The sequence below is a fragment of the Aquarana catesbeiana genome, linkage group LG06 (assembly GCF_042186555.1).
Source record: "Aquarana catesbeiana isolate 2022-GZ linkage group LG06, ASM4218655v1, whole genome shotgun sequence".
Classification (NCBI taxonomy): Eukaryota; Metazoa; Chordata; class Amphibia; order Anura; family Ranidae; genus Aquarana; species Aquarana catesbeiana.
Genome location: NC_133329.1, coordinates 203,328,618 through 203,351,589, shown reverse-complemented (window position 1 = coordinate 203,351,589; position 22,972 = coordinate 203,328,618).

The window sequence follows — 22,972 nt, the reverse complement described above, 5'->3', positions numbered from 1 at the left end:
CCCCTCCACGCATCAAATTCGCTAGGCTCAAGACTTAACGGAGGCATTGGGCTTCCAGACCTCCACAAATACTCCCTAGCGAGCCACCTTGCCCGAATCGTGGACTGGAATGTCCATGAACCGGGTAAGCTTTGGGTTACCCTGGAGAAATCGATCTCTCAACTTCCACTGGAGTCTCTCCCCTGGATCGCCCCAAAACAAGTGCCACAGGAGATATTGGCGCATCCTCTCATCTCAGCGTCGCTAAGTTCCTTTAGACGAACAATTAAAATCAGGTCAATCTCCTCTGTACCAGGCCCGTTAACCCCACTGAGAGGCAACCCTGAGTTTATCCCAGGGCTCTCATCATCCTTTCTCAACCTGACATGGCCACACAACAGAATGTTAGCCTATCAATTCTATGAAGTCAAGACCCCTAGATCATATGAGAACCTAGTTGACTCGTCCCTCCTCAAATCCTTCCCCTTTTGGACATACCGACAGATCAGACACTTTCTATCAACTCAAGGAACGACACTGACATGGACTAGACAATTAACTCCATTTGAGGAACTATGCACCAAATCCTCCCCACAAAGACACCTAATCTCGTACATGTACAACACGCTTATAGAAGATACCTCTTACACTCCAGACTCCGCACACACAGCATGGGAAGCAGACCTTCAGATGACCTTCACGGAGGAGGATTGGTCTCGTATCAACGAATATATACATAAGGGCTCCCTTAATGTAGCCATTCAGGAGAATGGCTATAAAATTCAAACACGCTGGTATAGGACTCCGTCACTTCTACATAAATTCTCTCCAACCATCCCAGACACATGCTGGAGATGTGGGAAAGCAAAAGGCACAATGCTGCACATATGGTGGAACTGCGTCTCCATACAGCCATTCTGGAAAGAAGTCCACGACCTCATCTCACATATCACAACATACTCCCTGACCTATTCCCCTGCCCAATATCTCCTACATCACACTCACCTGACTAAAAACGAGTACTTTAAATCATTAGCTATGCACCTGGTGAACGCAGCTAAACTATGTATCCCGACACATTGGAGATCCACTTCCACTCCCACGATTGGGGAGTGGTTCCGGAGGATCTCTAAGATAGAGGAGATGGAGGAGCTGGTGCACATTTCACAAGAACGAATCCAAAAATTTACGACCACATGGGCCTGTTGGACACATTTCAAATTATCTCAACGCTGTAGCACGTATAGCTCCTGAATATTCTTTTGATTAGACCATCAAGAATTAAAAACAGTTCAGGTCAGGTCAGGGTGACAATGCCCTATAAAGGGGACCGGATGGACCGCGACTTATGTCGCTATCCACCCCTCAAAACTCCACTATCTCTCCCCTACCCAACCCGCCATTCTTTTCCCCAGTTCCCACACTTCTCTATTCTACCTCCCTATCCCCCACACACTTCTTTTTTTCCCCCTTTCCTCATTTCCTACCTAAGATCCCTAACTTAATAAAGGGGTCATAAGAATCCCTTTGAACACCCCATCAAAGGTTATGTATAGAATCACACGAGTTTGTCAAAAACAAATTGAAATCCTGAATTGACATTTACATGTTTGTATTTATGTAATATATCTATATTTGAGAATATTGTGACAAAATTTCTATATGATACCCATGTTATTGTACAAGCTACTACCTTGCATATCTCTTTTCAATAAAAATTATTATGGAAATAGACTTCTGTGTAAGTGAGGAAAGTTTAACCACTTAAACACTAAACATTTTTCTGACATTTGTTGGTTTCAGGTTAAAATCATTTTTTTTTTTTTGCTAGAAAATTACTTAAACCCCCCCAACATTATATATATTTTTTTAGTAGAGACCCTAGAGAATAAAATGGTGGTTGTTACAATATTTTATGTCACACTGTATTTGCGCCTTTCAAATGCAATTTTTTTTGCAAAGAAAAGAAAAGTTAGCCCAATTTTTTGTGGGATAATGTGAAAGATTTTACGTCACGAGAATTGTGATCTTTTTATTCTAAGCAAAAAAATTGTGATTCTCATTTTGTCCAGAACCATGCAGCTCTAATATCTATGCAACTTCACCCATGTTCACATAGGTCTGAATTGACATGTCAAATTGTAGGCCAAATCAGCGCCTATTGATGGCAATGGAACTGTCCGAATTGGTGCGACGCCACAACGATTCCCAAAAGTAGTTCCTGCACTACTTTGGGCGACTTCAGGGGGCGATTTCTTACCTCCCAACTTTCTGAGATGGGTATAAGGGACACCTATTAGCAAAAGTAGGTAGGCATAGGACACCTTCTTAAAGGAGAACAGTTGGGACCTATGTGATTTCACTAGACATCTGTGCAGGAAAGTGCACTGATGTCTGTGAAATCGCTGACAAAGTCGGCTAAGTCACACTTGTGCAACTTTGGACATCAGAGTCGCATGACAAGTCATACCCCATGATTTTCAATGTGTACCATTCATATCTGTGCGACTTCAAGTAACACTGACTTCAACGTAGTCCCTGTACTACTTTGGTCTGACTTTGATGCGAGTTGAGGTCCATAGACCTCAAACATTAGTAAATGTATTTTCTCTGTAGGTAAGTGCTTAGCTCTGTAGCATAGCGGTATACCCTGCTGCCCCCAAAATTTCAAGCCATGATTTCAAATCCCACTGACAGCATCACCTCCTGGAAGTGTGCATTGTACTCAGAAGCATAATTAGCCAAAGCACATCAGCTTGCTTTATTCCATATTTTAACTCTTCAAATGCATGCAATGGTATGTACGTATTCAATAATATTATGGTATGGAATTGCAAAATTCAAGGAAAAAAATGTCGTAGGGTCCCCCCAGTACATACCAAGCCCTTCGGTATGGACTTTAAGGGGAACTCCACACCAAATTGTTAAAATACATTTGATGTGGGGCCCCCCAAAATCCATACCAGACCCTTATCTGAGCATGCAGCCTGGAGGTCAGGATAGGGGGGGACGTGTGAGCACCCTCCCCTTCTGAACCTTACCAGGCCACATGCCCCAAAGCAGCTTTTCCCCATGTTGATGGGGGCAAGGGCCTCTTCCCGACAACCCTGGTCGGTGGTTGTCGGTCTGCAGGCAGGGGGTTTATCAGAATCTGGAAGCCCCCTTTAACAAGGGGGCTCCCAGATCCTGCCCCTTATGTGAATAGGTATGGGGTACTTTTTACCCCTACCCATTTACCAAAAAAAGCAGTGAAATGTAAAAAAATCAATAGCCGGTTTTTGACAAGTCCTTTATTGTAAAATAGCTCTGAGCTGTGTTCTTCCCTGAGCCATCTTCTCCAGACGCTGTCTCTCCCTCCTCCATCTTCTCCCCGAGCTGTATTCTCCCAGAGCCGCCTCTCTTGCCGCCGCCATCTTCTCCATCTGCTGTGTTCTTCCGCACCGCTGGTTACCCACTAATAAAAAAAAAGCTGCTCTTCTTCCATGGTGGTCTTCCTCCGCTGTGTTGTCACCCGCTGTGTGGCGTCTCTTACATAGCGATGGAGCGGACTCTCCGGGTGACATTATCGGATGGCCACAGAACACCGCCACAAGAAGAGCGTCTTTTTTTTTATTAGTGGGTAACCGGCTGCGCTGAAGAACACATCAGCGGGAGAAGATGGTGGCAGCAGGAGAGACAGCTCAGGGAGAAGAAAAAAAAAGCAAATGATTATTAGCCAGTTAGCCAAAGCAGCATATGCTGAAAATAGGTGAATGCCAATTAGCCAATGCACTTTAAATTTGGCCGATTCTGTTATATTAACTCTTCAAATGCATGCAATGATATGTAAGTATTCAATACTATTATGGTGTGAAATTCCACACACTAACTAATGGGCAGATTACATTTTTTTGTTTGTTTATTTTAATTCGCATGTGCACTGAAAAAATAAACACAGCTGGGGGATGGTAGGTTAGCTGGTATTTGAACTTGTACCGTGAGTGCTATGGATACATCTGAGCAGACTACTAAGCCATTGTGCTAAGTATGAGACCTGCATAATAGTGTAGTATGATTAAAGAATGAATATAAATAATTGCCGCTTTATAGTCACCTAAATTAAAAAATAAAAAACATACAACAAATAGGTAACCTAAATGTTTAATACATGTAACTTTACAGAATAGCAGACATTACTATGTAATAATCATTCATAACTGCATTAGTTAGCAAAAGAAGGAAAAAACTAGGAATACTAATTGCAACATACATCAATAGATGCACACGAGGTAGAGCACATTTCACATAAAAATGTTTCTTTCACATACATGGATCATGGTTACAGTGCAGTACTATATAACAACTTGGTAGGAATTGGCATTTGCATATACGCGGAAGCGCTAATTAGCGCCAGCTTAAAATTTACTAACACGTGTTTCTCACTAATAGCGCTAATTTTTCATTCGCACATTCGCCTGTTGAAATTTTATTTGGCTAAAATGGGAGCTATTATTTGCCATAGTGCCCAGTACTTCCTGGCGCTATAGTAAATGACCCCCATAGACTTTAACGGTGTTCGCATGCTCGAACAAACTTTTTTCCTGTTCACATATTCTGGTACGAACCGAACAGGGGGGTGTTCGGCTCATCCCTACCTAGCAGTAAAAAGGGTCGCTGGTTCGTATTCCCAACCACACCACAAGACTACCTGCCTGGAGTTTACAGGTTCTCCCTGTGCCTGCGTGGGTTTCCTCTGGGTACTCCGGTTTCCTCCAAAGACATGCTGGTAGGTTAATTGGCTTCTGTCTAAATTGACCCTAGTATATGAATGTGAGTTAGGGACCTTAGATTGTAAGCTCCTTGAGGGTAGGGGCCCATGTGAGTGTATAATGTATATGTAAAGCACTGCGTAAATTGACGGCACTATAGAAGTACCTTAAATAAAAATAAATAAGTCTTCACTAATATTATGGTGTGAATCTCCAAAACACCATACACTAGCTAACAAGCAGTTTACATTTGATAAACTTTATTGTATGGTATATAAACCATCAAACACTAGTAAAAGTATTTTGTAGATATAATTGTGCTCAGCCAAATAGGCTAGCAGTTAGCACCTCTACCTTCAAAATTCAGGTATTGAAAGAGTCATGGGTTCAAATCCCACAGAAGAATCCTAAAAGATTATTATTGGTGGAGAAAAGGAGAATTACTGTTAGCCAGTTAGCCAATTAGCCAAAGCAGCATACATCGAATGCCAAGTAGCCAATACACTTTAATGTGGTTGATATTATTGTATTAACTCTTCAAATGCTTGCAATGGTATGTGTGACGGGAGGGCCCGTGGAACTCAGAATACATCTTATGTCTAAGTCACCCTGTGCCATCCTGGCACAGGGTGAGTGAGAAAATATATCTTGGACTACTTAAAATGGGATAGTAATATTTGTCCACAATATCGCCCAGGATGTATGTAGAAACTATTATTGGTTTGGTTGTTTCTGAACTCAACCTGTTAATTGAGTGGGCTGATCACATTAGCCTCCAGGACTGGCTAGGAAACAAACTGTTGATGAATAGGCTGAGGAGGGGGGAGATTGTTGTTTGTATTGTTAATTGTAATTAGCTCCTGTTATTGTGTTTATACTACTGTGTGAAGCTCGGTGCCCACAAGTCTGTCCTACAGGTCATGTCTCTGAGTCATCTGGTCTGGGTAAATTTAATAGTAAATTAGCTCATGTTAATTAGGTTAGCTTTGAGTCATCCTGGTGTATAAATGTGTGTGAGATCTCAAATAAAGAGTTAGTTCTGATGTACTCCAAGACTGATGTTGTCTAGTTCTTGGGGGTTCCTATAGCCAGATCCATTGGACTCGTGTTCCAGAACTTAGGAAGCGGTATACTGACGGAAGCACTCAAGCGGAGTGTGGGACGTTCCGTGACAGTATGTAAGTATTCACTAATATTATGGTGTGAATCTCCAAACACCACACACTAGCTAACAAGCAGTTTACATTTGATAAACTTTATTGTATAGTATATAACACATCAAACACTAGTAAAAGTATTTTGGATGTATATTTGTGCTCAGCCCAATAGGCTAGCAGTTAGCACCTCTACCTTCAAACATTCAGGTATTGAAAGACTCATGGGTTCAAATCCCACAGAAAAATCCTAAAAGATTGCATTGGTGGGAAAAGGAGAATGCCAGTTAGCCAAAGCAACACAAATATACATATATATATATATATATAATGAAAATAGGTGATTGCCAAATAGCCAATGCACTTTAATGTGAATGATTTTATTGTATTAACTCTTTAAATGCATGCAATGGTATGTAAGTATTCAATTATATTATGATGTGACATTCCAAACACCACACACTAGCTAAAGGGCAGTTTATATTTCTTTGTTTGTTTATTTTAATTCACTTGTGCACTGAAAAAATAAACACAGCTGGTGGATAGTAGGTTGGCTGTTGTTTGAACTCATACCATGAGTGGTGTGGAGATATCCAAGCAGACCACTAAGCCATTGTGCTAAGTACAAGACCTGCATAATAGTGCAGTATTAATAAAGAATGAACATAAATAATTACTGCTTTATAGTCAACTAAATTAATAAATAATAAATCAAAAACATGAAAAAAACAACATACAACAAATAGGTAACCTAAATGATTAATACATGTAACTTTACAGAATAGCAGACATTACTATGCAATAATCATTCAGAACTGCATTTCTTAGCAAAAGAAGGAAAAAAAACTAGGAATACTAATTGCAATATAAATCAATAGATGCACGGGAACTAGAGCACATCTCTGATAAAAATGTTTCTTTCACATACATGGATCATGGCTACAGTACAGTGCTATATAACAACTTGATAAGAATTGGCATTTGTATATACGCGGAAGCACTAATTAGCGGCAATTTAGAATTTACAAACGGTTGTTTCCCGCTTATATCGCTAATTTTCATGCGCAAATTCGCCGGTTTTGTTTCCATTTGGCTAAAATGGGAGCTATTATTTGCCATAGTGCCCAGTACTTCCTGGAGTTATAGTAAATGACCCCCATTGTATACAATTGTTACAATTCATGTGAATTGTATAAAGCCTGAAAGCCAGGATGGACAACAATGAGCTGGTGCTGACGCTTTTCCAGCGCTTACTGCCTGGAGTTCAACAAGGTCAAGTCGGTAGTATTTCAATACTTACCAGTATTGTACAATGACAAAATACAGCGTATTCTAAGATACTGTCTAAGGGTGTCAAGATTGTGTCCTGTTAGGCTCCCTCTTTGGGCACCTTCTTGTCTCCAAGTTGTTTTTTCAGAGAGAATTGTAAAGCGATGAGTTGGTTATGTTTTATAGGATATTTTAGATGTGATGACAATAGGTGCCCTTTGTTGCCCACTTATTGTTGTGGGTGACAATGTTAGGTCCATTAACAGTGGGAAAAACTCTTTTGTTAGTTGCAACACCAAATAAGTTACTGTATGTATATCATTACTTGCAGTATTTGCTCTGTGCCATATGTAGGCAGGACCACAAGAAGACTGTGGGGTTGCCTCCATGACCATTTGTATGACACAGAAAAAAATAATTTGTCCAATATTGCTAGTGATGAGTGAACCTTGAACATACCCAACATGTATGGGGTAATCCAAATCCCCTGTGTCTTATGCCGCGTACACACGAGTGGACTTTACGGCAGACTTTGTCCTGCGGACTTTGCGACGGACTTTCCGAATGAACGGACTTGCCTACACACGATCAACCAAAGTCCGACGGATTCGTACGTGATGACGTACGACCGGACTAAAACAAGGAAGTTCATAGCCAGTAGCCAATAGCTGCCCTAGCGTCGTTTTTTGTCCGTCGAACTAGCATACAGACGAGCGGACTTTTCAACCGGACTCAAGTCCGTTGAAAAGATTTGAAACATGTTTCATTTCTAGGTCCGTCGAACTTTTGGGGTAAAAAAATCCACCAGAGCCCACGCACGATCGAATTGTCCGACGGACTCCGGTCTGCAGGACCAAGTATGCCGTAAAGTCCGGTCGTGTGTACGCGGCATTATATATACAAGCACAGCACTGATATGCAATACACTTCCATAACATCTGACATTCCTTTCAAATTTGCTGCCTGTGTAAGACTGATTTTGTCAGCTATATTTTTTATTAAAAATGATCAATTTTCATAGTAAACAGGTTTCTTTAACCACTTGCCGACCGCCTAACGCATATATACGTGAACAAAATGGCACGGGCAGGCAAAATAACGTACCCCCCCCCTGGTGCCAGCGGCGGTCGGCTTTGGTCTGGGAGCGTTGAGAGGCGAGGGGAGGCCATCCGATCGTGGCCCCCCTTGCGATCGCTCCCAGCCAATGAGAAACATCCCCTGCCTCTGTATAGTACACAGAGGCAGAGGATGTGATGTCATCTCTCCTCGGCTCAGCAGTTTCCGTTCCGGCGCCGAGGAGAGAAGACATCTGAGTAAGTGTAAAACACACACACAGTAGAACATGCCAGGCATACATTACACCCCTGACCCCCCCCCCCCGATCACCCCCCAATCACCCCTCCCCCCTGTCACACTGACACCAAGCAGGTTTTTTTTTTTTCCTGATTACTGCATGGTGGCAGTTTGTGACAGTTAGAAGTGGTAGGACAGTTAGTATTAGCCTCCTTTAGGTCTAGGGTACCCCCCTAACCCCCCCAATAAAGTTTTAACCCCTTGATCACCCCCTGTCACCAGTGTCACTAAGCGATCATTTTTCTGATCGCTGTATTAGTGTCGCTGGTGATGCTAGTTAGGGACGTAAATATTTAGGTTCGCCGTCAGCGTTTTATAGCGACAGGGACCCCCATATACTACCTAATAAATGTTTTAACCCCTTGATTGCCCCCTAGTTGACCCTTTCACCACTGATCACCGTATAACTGTTACGGGTGACACTGGTTAGTTCGTTCATTTTTTATAGTGTCAGGGCACCCACCGTTTATTACTGAATAAAGGTTTAGCCCCCTGATCGCCCGGCGGTGATATGCATCGCCCCAGGCAGCGTCAGATTAGCGCCAGTACCGCTAACACCCACGCACGCAGCATACGCCTCCCTTAGTGGTATAGTATCTGAACGCATCAATATCTGATCCGATCAGATCTATACTAGCGTCCCCAGCAGTTTAGGGTTCCCAAAAACGCAATGTTAGTAGGATCAGCCCAGATACCTGCAAGCACCTGCGTTTTTCCTCTCCGCCCGGCCCAGCCCAGCCCACCCAAGTGCAGTATCGATCGATCACTGTCACTTACAAAACACTAAACGCATAACTGCAGCGTTCGCAGAGTCAGGCCTGATCCCTGCGATCGCTAACAGTTTTTCTGGTAGCGTTTTGGTGAACTGGCAAGCACCAGCCCCAGGCAGCGTCAGGTTAGTGCCAGTAGCGCTAACACCCACGCACGCACCGTACACCTCCCTTAGTGGTATAGTATCTGAACGGATCAATATCTGATCCGATCAGATCTATACTAGCGTCCCCAGTGGTTTAGGGTTCCCAAAAATGCAGTGTTAGCGGAATCAGCCCAGATACCTGCTAGCACCTGCGTTTTGCCCCTCCGCCCGGCCCAGCCCACCCAAGTGCAGTATCGATGGATCACTGACACTTACAAAACACTAAACGCATAACTGCAGCATTCGCAGAGTCAGGCCTGATCCCTGCGATCGCTAACAGTTTTTTTGGTAGCGTTTTGGTGAACTGGCAAGCACCAGTGGCCTAGTACACCCCGGTCGTAGTCAAACCAGCACTGCAGTAACACTTGGTGATGTGGCGAGTCCCATAAGTGCAGTTCAAGCTGGTGAGGTGGCAAGCACAAGTAGTGTCCCGCTGCCACCAAGAAGACAAACACAGGCCGTCGTGCCCATAATGCCCTTCCTGCTGCATTTGCCAATCCTAATTGGGAACCCACCACTTCTGCAGCACCCGTACTTCCCCCATTCACATCCCAACCAAATGCAGTCGGCTGCATGAGAGGCATTTTTATGTCCTCCCGAGTACCCCTACCCAACGAACCCCCCCAAAAAAGATGTCGTGTCTGCAGCAAGCGCGGATATAGACGTGACACCCGCTATTATTGTCCCTTCTGTCCTAACAATCCTGGTGTTTGCATTGTTGAATGTTTTGAACGCTACCATACACTAGTTGAGTATAAGCGTAGGGTACAGCATTCCACAGACTAGGCGCACTTTCACAGGGTCTCCCAAGATGCCATCGCATTTTGAGAGACCCGAACCTGGAACCGGTTACAGTTATAAAAGTTACAGTTACAAAAAAAAGTGTAAAAAAAAAAAAAAAAACCACAAACAAAAATATAAAATAAAAAAAAATATTTGTCGTTTTATTGTTCTCTCTCTCTTTATTCTCTTTATTGTTCTGCTCTTTTTTACTGTATTCTATTCTGCAATGTTTTATTGTTATTATGTTTTATCATGTTTGCTTTTCGGGTATACAATTTTTTATACTTTACCGTTTACTGTGCTTTATTGTTAACCATTTTTTTGTCTTCAGGTATGCCATTCACAACTGAGTGGTTATACCAGAATGATGCCTGCAGGTTTAGGTATCATCTTGGTATCATTCTTTTCAGCCAGCGGTCGGCTTTCATGTAAAACAATCCTAGTGGCTAATTAGCCTCTAGACTGCTTTTACAAGCACTGGGAGGGAATGCCCCCCCCCACCGTCTTCCGTGTTTTTCTCTGGCTCTCCTGTCTCAACAGGGAACCTGAGAATGCAGCCGGTGATTCAGCCAGCTGACCATAGAGCTGATCAGAGACCAGAGTGGCTCCAAACATCTCTATGGCCTAAGAAACCGGAAGCTACGAGCATTTTATGACTTAGATTTCGCCGAATGTAAACAGCGCCATTGGGAAATTGGGGAAGCATTTTATCACACCGATCTTGGTGTGGTCAGATGCTTTGAGGGCAGAGGAGAAATCTAGGGTCTAATAGACCCCCATTTTTTCAAAAAAGAGCACCTGTCACTACCTATTGCTATCATAGGGGATATTTACATTCCCTGAGATAACAATAAAAATGATTAAAAAAAAAATGAAAGGAACAGTTTAAAAATAAGATAAAAAAGCAAAAAAATAATAAAGAAAAAAAAAAAAAAGCACTCCTGTCCCCCCTGCTCTTGCGCTAAGGCGAACGCAAGCGTCGGTCTGGCGTCAAATATAAACAGCAATTGCACCATGCATGTGAGGTATCACCACGAAGGTCAGATCGAGGGCAGTAATTTTAGCAGTAGACCTCCTCTGTAAATCCAAAGTGGTAACCTGTAAAGGCTTTTAAAGGCTTTTAAAAATGTATTAATTTTGTTGCCACTGCACGTTTGTGCGCAATTTTATAGCATGTCATGTTTGGTATCCATGTACTCGGCCTAAGATCATCTTTTTTATTTCATCAAACATTTGGGCAATATAGTGTGTTTTAGTGCATTAAAATTTAAAAAAGTGTGTTTTTTCCCAAAAAAATGCGTTTGAAAAATCGCTGCGCAAATACTGTGTGAAAAAAAAAATGAAACACCCACCATTTTAATCTGTAGGGCATTTGCTTTAAAAAAATATATAATGTTTGGGGGTTCAAAGTAATTTTCTTGCAAAAAAAAATAATTTTTTCATGTAATCAAAAAGTGTCAGAAAGGGCTTTGTCTTCAAGTGGTTAGAAGAGTGGGTGATGTGTGACATAAGCTTCTAAATGTTGTGCATAAAATGCCAGGACAGTTCAAACCCCCCCCAAATGACCCCATTTTGGAAAGTAGACACCCCAAGCTATTTGCTGAGAGGCATGTCGAGTCCATGGAATATTTTATATTGTGACACAAGTTGCGGGAAACAGACAAATTTTTTTTTCTTTTTTTGCACAAAGTTGTCACTAAATGATATATTGCTCAAACATGCCATGGGAATATGTGAAATTACACCCCAAAATACATTCTGTTGCTTCTTTTGAGTATGGGGATACCACATGTGTGGTACTTTTTGGGAGCCTATCCGCGCACGGGACCCCGAAAACCAAGCACCGCCTTCAGGCTTTCTAAGGGCGTAAATTTTTGATTTCACTCTTCACTGCCTATCACAGTTTCGGAGGCCATGGAATGCCCAGGTGGCAAAAAAAACCCCCAAATGACTCCATTTTGGAAAGTAGACACCCCAAGCTATTTGCTGAGAGGTATAGTGAGTATTTTGCAGACCTCACTTTTGTCACAAAGTTTTGAAAATTGAAAAAAGAAAACAAATGAGAGCTGCAAAATACTCACCATGCCTCTCAGCAAATAGCTTGGGGTGTCTACTCCAAAATGGGGTCATTTGGGGGGGGGGGGGTTTGTGCCACCTAGGCATTCCATGGCCTCCGAAACTGTGATAGGCAGTGAAGAGTGAAATCAAAAATGTATGCCCTTAGAAATCCTGAAGGCGGTGCTTGGTTTTCGGGGCCCCGTAGGCGGCTAGGCTCCCAAAAATTCCCACACATATGGTATCCCCGTACTCAGGAGAAGCAGCTGAATGTATTTTGGGGTGCAATTCCACATATGCCTATGGCCTGTGTGAGCAATATATCATTTAGTGACAACTTTTTGTAATTTTTTTTTTTTGTCATTATTCAATCACTTGGGACAAAAAAAAAAATATTCAATGGGCTCAACATGCCTCTCAGCAATTTCCATGGGGTGTCTACTTTCCAAAATGGGGTCATTTGGGGGGGGGTTTGTACTGCCCTGCCATTTTAGCACCTCAAGAAATGACATAGGCAGTCATAAACTAAAAGCTGTGTAAATTCCAGAAAATGTACCCTAGTTTGTAGACGCTATAACTTTTGCGCAAACCAATAAATATACGCTTATTGACATTTTTTTTACCAAAGACATGTGGCCGAATACATTTTGGCCTAAATGTATGACTAAAATTGAGTTTATTGGATTTTTTTTATAACAAAAAGTAGAAAATATCATTTTTTTTCAACATTTTTGGTATTTTTCTGTTTATAGCGCAAAAAATAAAAATGGCAGAGGTGATCAAATACCGTCAAAAGAAAGCTCTATTTGTGGGAAGAAAAGGACGCAAATTTCGTTTGGGTACAGCATTGCATGACCGCGCAATTAGCAGTTAAAGCGACGCAGTGCCGAATTGTAAAAAGTGCTCTGGTCAGGAAGGGGGTAAATCCTTCCGGGGCTGAAGTGGTTAACCTATGCTTTTAAAATGTAAATCAACAATATTTTTTAAGTTTTAAACAGGTTTTAAGTTGGTTCTCAAAGGCATATTCAAAGTCCCTCAAGTTTTCTATTTTTACTCGGTTGTACACACATTTGGAATGATGCCACTGAGAACTTTATAGTACCGTATTTATCAGCATATAACACGCACAGGCGTATAACTCGCACCCTAATTTTAAGAGGGAAGTTTCAGGAAAAAAAACTTTCCACAGCCCCTTTTACATTCCAAAGCCCCCCCACCACTATCTTCAACCTCTAGTAAAACTCATTCCATCATAACTAAAAGACACAGGAGACACCATTCGACTTTTGGAAAAAGTAACATACCATGATGATGTAATTCTAGTTACGGCCGACGTGTCTGCTTTATACACTTGTATACCACACCATTTGGGCCTTTCAGCCGTTGAATATTACCTTAAGAAAAACTCATCCCTTCCACCAATTCACATTAACTACATTATGGAACTCTTGGTGTACACTACCAAACACAATTATTTTTGGTTCCAGGGTAACTTTTTTTTTACAGATTAAGGGTGAGGCTATGGGGGCCAAATATGCCCCCAGCCTAGCCAATTTGTTCATGGCCCATTGGGAGGAGCATGTCGTCTATGCTCTAAACAGACCTGCTGGTGTGGGCCAGGTATATAGATGACATCCTCCTCCTATGGAAAGGCAGCCATCCCTCCCTTGATTCCTTTATGGCTACTCTCAACAGCAATGATCGTGGGATTGTTCTCAATTACGAGGCCAGAACCACGACCATACACTTTCTTGACCTAGAAATTACAGCTATTAACAATCGCCTTGAACTCAAAACTTTTTTTAAACTTACTGACAGGAATGGATATATTCCTGTGGACAGCTGCCATCATTACCATTTACTTAAATATGTCCCCCGAGGCCAATTCCTTCGATTAAGGCGCAAATGTACTCAGAACAGCGACTTCATTTTCCAATCACAAGTTTTCAGGCAGCGATTCATAGAAAAAGGCTATAAGCCCTCTGACCTAGATGCGGATATCAGTTTGGTCTCCAGGATTGAGAGAGCGACTCTTTTGGAGCCCAAATCCAAGATGGCTACAAATAATAAATGGAAATGGTCCTTTTTCACGTCCTTTTCTTCCCAACATAGGGATGTGAAGAGGATCATCAGTAAGCACTGGAAGATTCTCCAAAGCGATAGCATTTTGGGTCCTTTGCTCCCAGACAAGGCAGGGTTTACCTTCAGGGGAGCACGCTCTATACAGAGCGATATCGCTCCCAATACCATCGATCCCCCTAAACGAATGGCCTTTTTCCCCAAATGTAAAGGCTATTTTCCCTGCAGAAGGTGCAATGTCTGTTTGCATAATGTTCTGGGTAAACGAAAAACCGAAACCTTTTCGTCCACAGTAACTTCACGTACATACTCTATGAAACACTTTACAACCTGTGTAACTAGTCTCATTACGTGCCCCTGCAAATTACAATACGTAGGGAGGACTATCAGGAATTTTAGCATTCCACCGGCACCCAATTTCAGATTATAGATCGCTTTGTCTCTAACTGGAGAGGTGATTCTTGCCTACGGGGGGTGTCTCAACTCGAGACATTCTGGATATATGAACTCAAATGTTATATGCCCCATGGTATGAATGTGGAGTGGGACCTTAATTGCTTTATCAACCAGGCCTAAGTGCATTTAATAACCGTCCCACTCCCCCTCCATACCCCATTCAGCATATATTCTCTCTGTTACTGTTCTCAGCAGTGAATGACCCCACATTGCACTTATATTGAGTTCCCTTAATACTGTTTCTGTCAACTAACACTTTGGGATTGAAGTATTGATACACAATCTCGTATACTGCGTATAGTGTGTTGCACAAAACATACGCTATCAAACACAGTTAGGCACGTTCATTATTACCATCATTTACCTATCCATTTAAACATTTACCTTTTGGATATCATCTATTCCATGCCCAGGTTGTTTTATGACTCTCTTTGCCGTTTACTATGAGATTTATCTCCTAACCAGAGTTTTAACCATGTTTTGATGTGCAAATTTATTTATTGTCTCCATTCAGTTTTATTTTCCCACCGGAAGTTGAACATACCCCAGAGGGTGTCACCTCATATTTTTGACACACCGCCCAGCCGTCATGTCAGTGGCGTTGTGCATTCCGATGCTTCGGATCTGCACACGTATTACGTCTGACGCCGGGCTATGTGGAATCCTTCCTTGGGTACAGTTCTTTGATCACCGTGTCCCATTGGTCGGAACACAATACATGACTTTAGTTCACATTGAGGCTTGGATCCCATTAACATATATCTGGCCTCTTTTTCAGTCGGTCATGTGACCTAGAAGTCACATGACCGCACCACGAGGTTTCACCGTCCTATAAGTGACTCTGGATTGGGAAATCTCTCACGATATACCGCCCAACTGTCTTGTCAGTGGCATTGCGCATCCCGATGCTTCGGGTCTGTGCACGTATTACGTCCGACGCTGGGCTGTGTATAACCCTTCCTTGGGTACTGTTTTATGAATACCAGACCTCATTAGTCCTAGCTTATCACATGATGGGAGTTCACATTGAGGCTTGGAACTCATGAACACATGTCCGGCTGTGTATAACCCTCCCTTGGGTACTGTTCTATGAATACCAGGCCTCATTGGTCCTAGCTTATCACATGATGGGAATTCACATTGAGGCTTGGAACTCAAAAACACATGTCCGGCTGTGTATAACCTTCCCTTGGGTACTGTTCTATGAATACCAGGCCTCATTGGTCCTAGCTTATCACATGATGGGAGTTCACATTGAGGCTTGGAACTCATGAACACATGTCCGGCCTCCTTTTCATTTACTGATAGGATTTAAACCCCTTTTTTCATTTCAAACTCTGGTGTAACATATATTGATTTAGTTATATGTTATCTAGTGCCACCTAATAATTTGTTCATTCTGCCTGTGTCACTGGCCATCCAGCTGGTCCTCAGACTCCGCCCCCTTGGAGGACGGATCTCTGGCACATTAGTGTATATATTCAATGGCAATGTGAGGAGATACAGTTTTGCCCCAGTTGAAGGCCCCTTAGTGTTGAAACCGGTCGGGCCAGCATTTCTTGTATCCCACATTGCTCTTATCTTATTTTATTACTTGTTTTTTGTGATCACTTTTATTACCTTGGAGTCTACCATTTGACTTTTTTAATAAACCCAATTGGTTTTTGACCTGCACCATTGGAGTCCTTCTCCTTTCCTCTGTTTTATATGATTACTTCCTGGAGCCTTCACGGAACAGCTTCGGAGACGGCTATTAGACTGGGGAGCACTTGGAGTCTGCATGGTTCAGGAGCCGAGGATATTACCTTGAACCAGGTCTCATTCATCTGTGTCCAGCACCCAAGCAACCTCCGATGAATACAGCACAAGATCCCAAGCTTGTTTGACCCCTCTGTCATACGACATTCGGGGTCCATCAAAGCTGGTAAGAGTACCCATTTACTTTTCGAGTTTCATTGTTATTGACTACAGACAAGCCTTACACCACTTTTCCAAGATTGGGACTACCTCCGTCAGAGGGACATATACCATTCAACACTCTTGTGGACACTTTTTTCACCTACTTACTGGGCTATATTTAGTCTAGCCAAAATGTTTTGGTTTCACATTTAGTTTTTTACTTATACTTTTTAATAGCGCTACACTGTCACTGTATCATCTAATTTGAACTTTGTATGTTTGAATGTTAGCAGCTTTTTCTCACTTACCCCATTATAGCGCAGTCCTTTCCTTTACCTCCATTACACAGACCCCCTGCACATTACACAGACCCCTTTACATTACATAGACCCCCCACACATTACAAAGACCAAAGCCCCCCCTGCACATTTCACAGCCTCTTTACATTACACAGCCTCCTCCCCCTGCACAGTACAGAGCTCCTTTACATTGCACAGCCCCCTTGCACTCCTAGGAGACCCCCCAGTCTCCTGGGAAAGCACTGCCAGCATACTTTAAAGTTTAAAAAAAAATCACTGCTAATACCTGCTCATAGATTCTTCCTACACTGTGTCACTGTCATTGTAAACCAAAGCCTGCAAATACCTCATTAGCTGCATTCTTTCCAGCTGGTCACATAATCGTTCTCCTCTCATGTGACCGCTCTCCTCCTCCAATCTAAAGCTACACTCGGAGGAGTGGGAGGAGGAGAGCGGCCAGGAAGAACAGGGAGAATGAGGTATTTGCAGGCTTCAGTGTTACTATGACACTTACACAATGAGGAAAATGTTATACTTACCTAATGGTAAATTTTCCTTTCCTGATGCAAGCATGACAGCATAAGCGTATGGGTAGGCTACGCCCCCTGCCCTATCACAGGACCGGTTATATTATAAGATTAGGTCTCCTCTCTACCTGCCTCATTCTCCTAATTTAGTATCACTGCGAGGCCTTTTGTTTTTCTTTTACATTTTTTTTATGGGAGGGACCCCTATATGTTGTCATGCTTGCATCAGGAAAGGAAAATTACCGTTAGGTAAGTATAAAATTTTCCTCATTCCTGACACAGCATGACAGCATATACGTATGGGTTGTACCAAATCACCAGACGATAAGGGTGGGTACTGTTGGAGTGTTTGAGGATTAGGTCTATCCCCACTAAGACTGAGATGTATTATAGTTAAGGCTGCTGGTCCACAAGAATGGACCCCCAACGTATTGAATGTAGCCAGGTCTTAGTTTACATATTAACTCTCAAGGTACTCTTTTGGAGTTCCGCCCATGGATACGCAATGAGTTTGGAAGAGCTGTCTCTGCCCTTATGTGATAGATTTGTCTTAGCCATCTAAGCCCTTTGACTGACTTGATCCACACCCCTGCGATTGTCTTTATTGGACAGCACTTGTCTTCTGATGTCGTTAGGCCTGACGAGCCTATCGTTTTGCTTCTTGAAGAAGGGACAATTCATGTCTATCATCTTCAACCTTGAATCTATTTTCAATGCTTGTGGTACTTCAAACACTTTAGTTTGGATATGCCAGAAGGATGATGTTTTAACCTAGGTTGCAAAGACACTAACCTTTGTATAGTGTTGGAAGAGACTAGAATCATTTTGCCTGATAATTTCAGCAACAAGGTAGTTTATGTTTTGACACTTGGATGTTTGAGATCCTTCTAGAACTATTTGCCATACAGAATACTTATTCCGTGTTATTGAGGATGTCTTATCCTTCTGGATGAAGCGTGAGACCATGTGTCTCACACTATTTGGAAGACCCCATGGGGGAAAGAATAATCTGCCCAGTTCTTTCGGAATTGGTTGTCAAGATATGCAACCGTTATTGGATCCCAGAGAGTGAGGACATGACTGAGTTTCATGTATCCTTTAATGCCATTTCTAGGTTTACTTGTATACAATTCAATCCTTACAGCAAGAAACAGAATTCCATCCTTTAAATTCTGTAGGTTTTTCTCGTATCTAATGTACTTGAAGTCTGGTGTAGGCGTTCTGACTTCCATAGGATTTCAAACACTAAAGGTGAGACCTCCACTTCTTGGTCTCCAGCATCTAGATATAAAACTTGTATGGATTTGGAAGATACCACTGGCCACGCTGTATAAGGTGTTGGACCTCTGGAAGGAGAATAGGATGATATTGTACCCGTGTATATCATGGCCTGCAGGCCACGGGGCCATTATTGTTATCACCACTGAACAGCTGCGAATCCGGATAAGGTTCCTGGAGACTGTTAGGTTTGTTCAATATACATATTGGCCAGTCTGTATGCCCAGCTGGCTGTGATTAGTTTCTCTGCTTCCACTTCTGGGAAGCCACCCAGGTTATTGTCAGACCAATATCTTGATAGTCTTTACTTGTTGCCGATCCCTTGATTGGCTTGTTGGTTTGGAGACTATCCATTTGTCATCCAACGGCCTTTGTACCTTACGCCATCTGGCAGTAAGTTCTAGAAACTGTACCTAACGGCCTGGTAGACCTGACTGGGAGATACCTCTGACAGAAGTTGACTAGTTCTGCATTCATTCTTGACAGCAAAGATAGGCCTTCCCCATTTTGCTGAGTCTTTGCAGCATAGTTGAGGCTCTTTTTGTTTTGGAAAGACTTCAGTCTGCGACCACTGCAACTCTGACTTTTGGACACCTTGTCCTTCATCGGCATGAATACCCGACGAGTAACAACTTGTGATGATTGATATGCCTAATAGCTGATACACTGAAAAATTAGTTAGCTTAGCTACCTCCTCATAGGGGACTTGTCTCCTCTGTGGAGTCACTGTTCCTGGTGCAGGAAGTAAGTCTTTCCTTACTACGAAAACAAGATAATACAGTTGTCAACCTTCCCTTGGGCCCTTTGAACCACCTGGGCTACTTTTATCCCTCTTGCGACTGTGAGATGCAACCAATGGGAAAGAGCTATTTGTTCAATTGAAATACTTATATTGTTGCTCTCTCCGAGGGTAACTTTATTGTATTTTTTCTGAGATTCAGAACTGCTTCCTGATAGGTCATTGTTGTAATGAGACTAGTTAGTCTCTAGATGATGGCTCCTCCTGACTCGATCAGAGTCTGTACTAGGATTCTTTTCCCAGAACCTGGAAGTCTTTGCGCCAGTCTATTGCTCAAACAAGGCTCACCAGAAGTCCTTGCAAGTCAGCCCCTACTGGACCCAATATCCCGGGAAAATGCCCGGAGTTTGTGAAAGGTCACAGTCTGCCCGATGAATTAGTAGTGAACTCTAACGGCCAAGCGAAGGTACTTGCTGAAACATGGGCATCTCGAAGTGTGTATACAGTATACACACATACTCAAACACACACTTTTGAACGACCACAACATACAGGATATACAAGGTAATACCGACATATAATCACACACATAGGTTGGACTTGATCGATTTGTGTCTATCCTCAACCTCACCCACTATGCAACCATGCGATTATGCAACTTGCTAGGTCCAAAGACCATCTACAGTCTTAGCCTAGGTTTCCACTATTGCGACCTAAAAATTGTGCAATTTTACTGTGATTTCTATGCGACTTGAATCAATGCCTGTGTATTCCTGATGTCCATGGTCCCAAGTACATCACAGTGGGATCAAAAGTAGTGTAGGGACTACTTTGAAGTCGTTGCAACTTGGAGTTGCACCGCTATAAACAATACTTCTTGAAAATCATGGGGTATGATTTGTGGAGGTCAAGCCTTACTGACGACGCAGTAATTGCAATGATGGCCTATGCAATTTTGGATCCTCATCCTTCTGCTTGTTATTTAAGTCTTACTTTTGACTAACGACCATGTAGTTACAACCCTTGTGCTCCAATGGAGGGGATGCAATGAATTGGCAGAGAGGAATGAAAATTCCATCGGTTTCCTTAATGCACAGGACCCACGGATCCTAAGCTCAAATTTACATAGAACTGTCAGCTGCCCTACTGGGCGGCTTGGGTTTAGGCAAATAAAGATGATAATTGATTCTTTATTTTCTGCTATAGTTCTCCTAGGTTTAGCCTGTCACTCTTCGTTACTTTTCCTTTTGGCTATCCTCTGGTCATTGGCGATTAACATAAGGATTAATCAATCCTTCTAGATATCACCAGATCCAAATTGAACAGTCACCACTCTGACTTAACGCAGCATGTGTTTACTTGTGGGATGAGCCATAAGGGTTCCCTGACCACAATGATTACTGGAGAAACAGCATACAGTCTTGTATCCGCAGTGGCTGAACTGCATCATTGGCTACTCGACTTTCAATCTAGGATCAGTAATCATAGAGAGTTTATCACTGATCAGAGCTCTGCTTTCATCCTGTCTGGGGTCCTGACAGTCTGGCTACCGAAGTGAGCTCAGTCGCAGGTCAAAAAACACTACTTGACAGTAGTATGAAACTTCATCTCTGTTTCTATTTTCTGTCCCAGGGTCTCTGCAAAGGATATTGTTTCTTCTGTTGGAAGAATGGCACCTTTAGTTAATCTGATGAAGCCTGTTTGGCCGGCTGCTTTTGAGGCAGAGGTACCCTTTAGGTGACTGTTTGAATAGCTTAGTACCTGAGCTCCACACAGTCAGTTTGGATGGGGTTAAAGTATCCACCTTTGCTTCTGATATGCCAACTTGCCATAGCAATTTCCCAGAAGCAAGCTAAGGCTGACCCCTCTGGCCAGTCCGATAAAGACTCCCTGGTCAAATGCTTCTGAGGTAGAGGTTGCCTTTAAATAAACACAGTTGTTTGATTAGGCTTGGTATGGAACCATTAGTGACTGTAGGCTTTCTCAGTCTCTGCCTATTTGTCACTGCTTCTGGCCTGCAACTTCATTTTGCATTTTGGCCGACACACCAGTTAACCCCAGACCACTATGATTACTGTAGAGATTTCTTAATCTGCCTCTTCTGGCAGTTAAATACATAGTGGTTCATTCAGGGCTGCAAAGGGCCTGTCCCTTGTGGCAGAAGCAGGTTGACTGGTGTTGGTGTTGAGGGCTGCAGAGATTACACTCATTATGTCCATAATGTACACTCTTTTAGGATAAAGCATATACCTACCTGCCCTCACCTTTTAGTTAAAGTTGCTGCTCTAGGAAGGCTGATTGCTACTGGTTCACAGATGAGCTGAAAGCCTGGAGTCATGTGTGGGAGTATTTGCCATAAGTAGTAACCACTACAAACCACATATCCCTCTGTGGGGGTACCCCAAATAACACCAGCAATTGCTCATTGCTAACAGGTAAGTACTAAGGAATGTGACTAAACAGATCCTAACAACGAAAAAGTGTAGCGCTAAACAATATCATAAACGACAATAGATAGGTCGATGTGCAGTGAAGGGGATCACCTATGCATAAAACTTTTTGTAAATAGGTAGTCCTGATATGGATATTATGACTAAAAATGACAGTGGTTAGTCCTTAAGTAAACATATATTACACAAATAATTCCAGCGTCCCAAAATGCAGATCAGCTCACTCCCACCGAGAGATGAAAAGGCTTACCAGATGAGGTGGACCCAAAGGGGCATACGCCAAATTGGGTCAGATAAGGCTTGGGTGGTGAGTGGCTGTGGATGCCTGTGATCCCACGGATTGCTGTATTCCTCCAAGTGGCACCCGGGTCCTGAAAGGTGTGGGGAGTCACACGGATGTAGATGGTCCTATAGGTCCTCCTCCTCACTAAGTGTGAGTGTGGAGAGAGTGTGTATCCATTGAGGAGGAGGACCTATAGGACCATCTACATCCGTGTGACTCCCCACACCTTTCAGGACCCGGGTGCCACTTGGAGGAATACAGCAATCCGTGGGATCACAGGCATCCACAGCCACTCACCACCCAAGCCTTATCTGACCCAATTTGGCGTATGCCCCTTTGGGTCCACCTCATCTGGTAAGCCTTTTCATCTCTCGGTGGGAGTGAGCTGATCTGCATTTTGGGACGCTGGAATTATTTGTCTAATATATGTTTACTTAAGGACTAACCACTGTCATTTTTAGTCATAATATCCATATCAGGACTACCTATTTACAAAAAGTTTTATGCATAGGTGATCCCCTTCACTGCACATCGACCTATCTATTGTCGTTTATGATATTGTTTAGCGCTACACTTTTTCGTTGTTTTCTTCCTATATATACTTTGTTGGTTGTGTTAGCTGCTTTTTGTTTCCTTTTTGGGTAGCGCAGAATTATTTTGCATATACTAAACAGATCCTGACTTTTATTTTAGCACCAAGGTCAG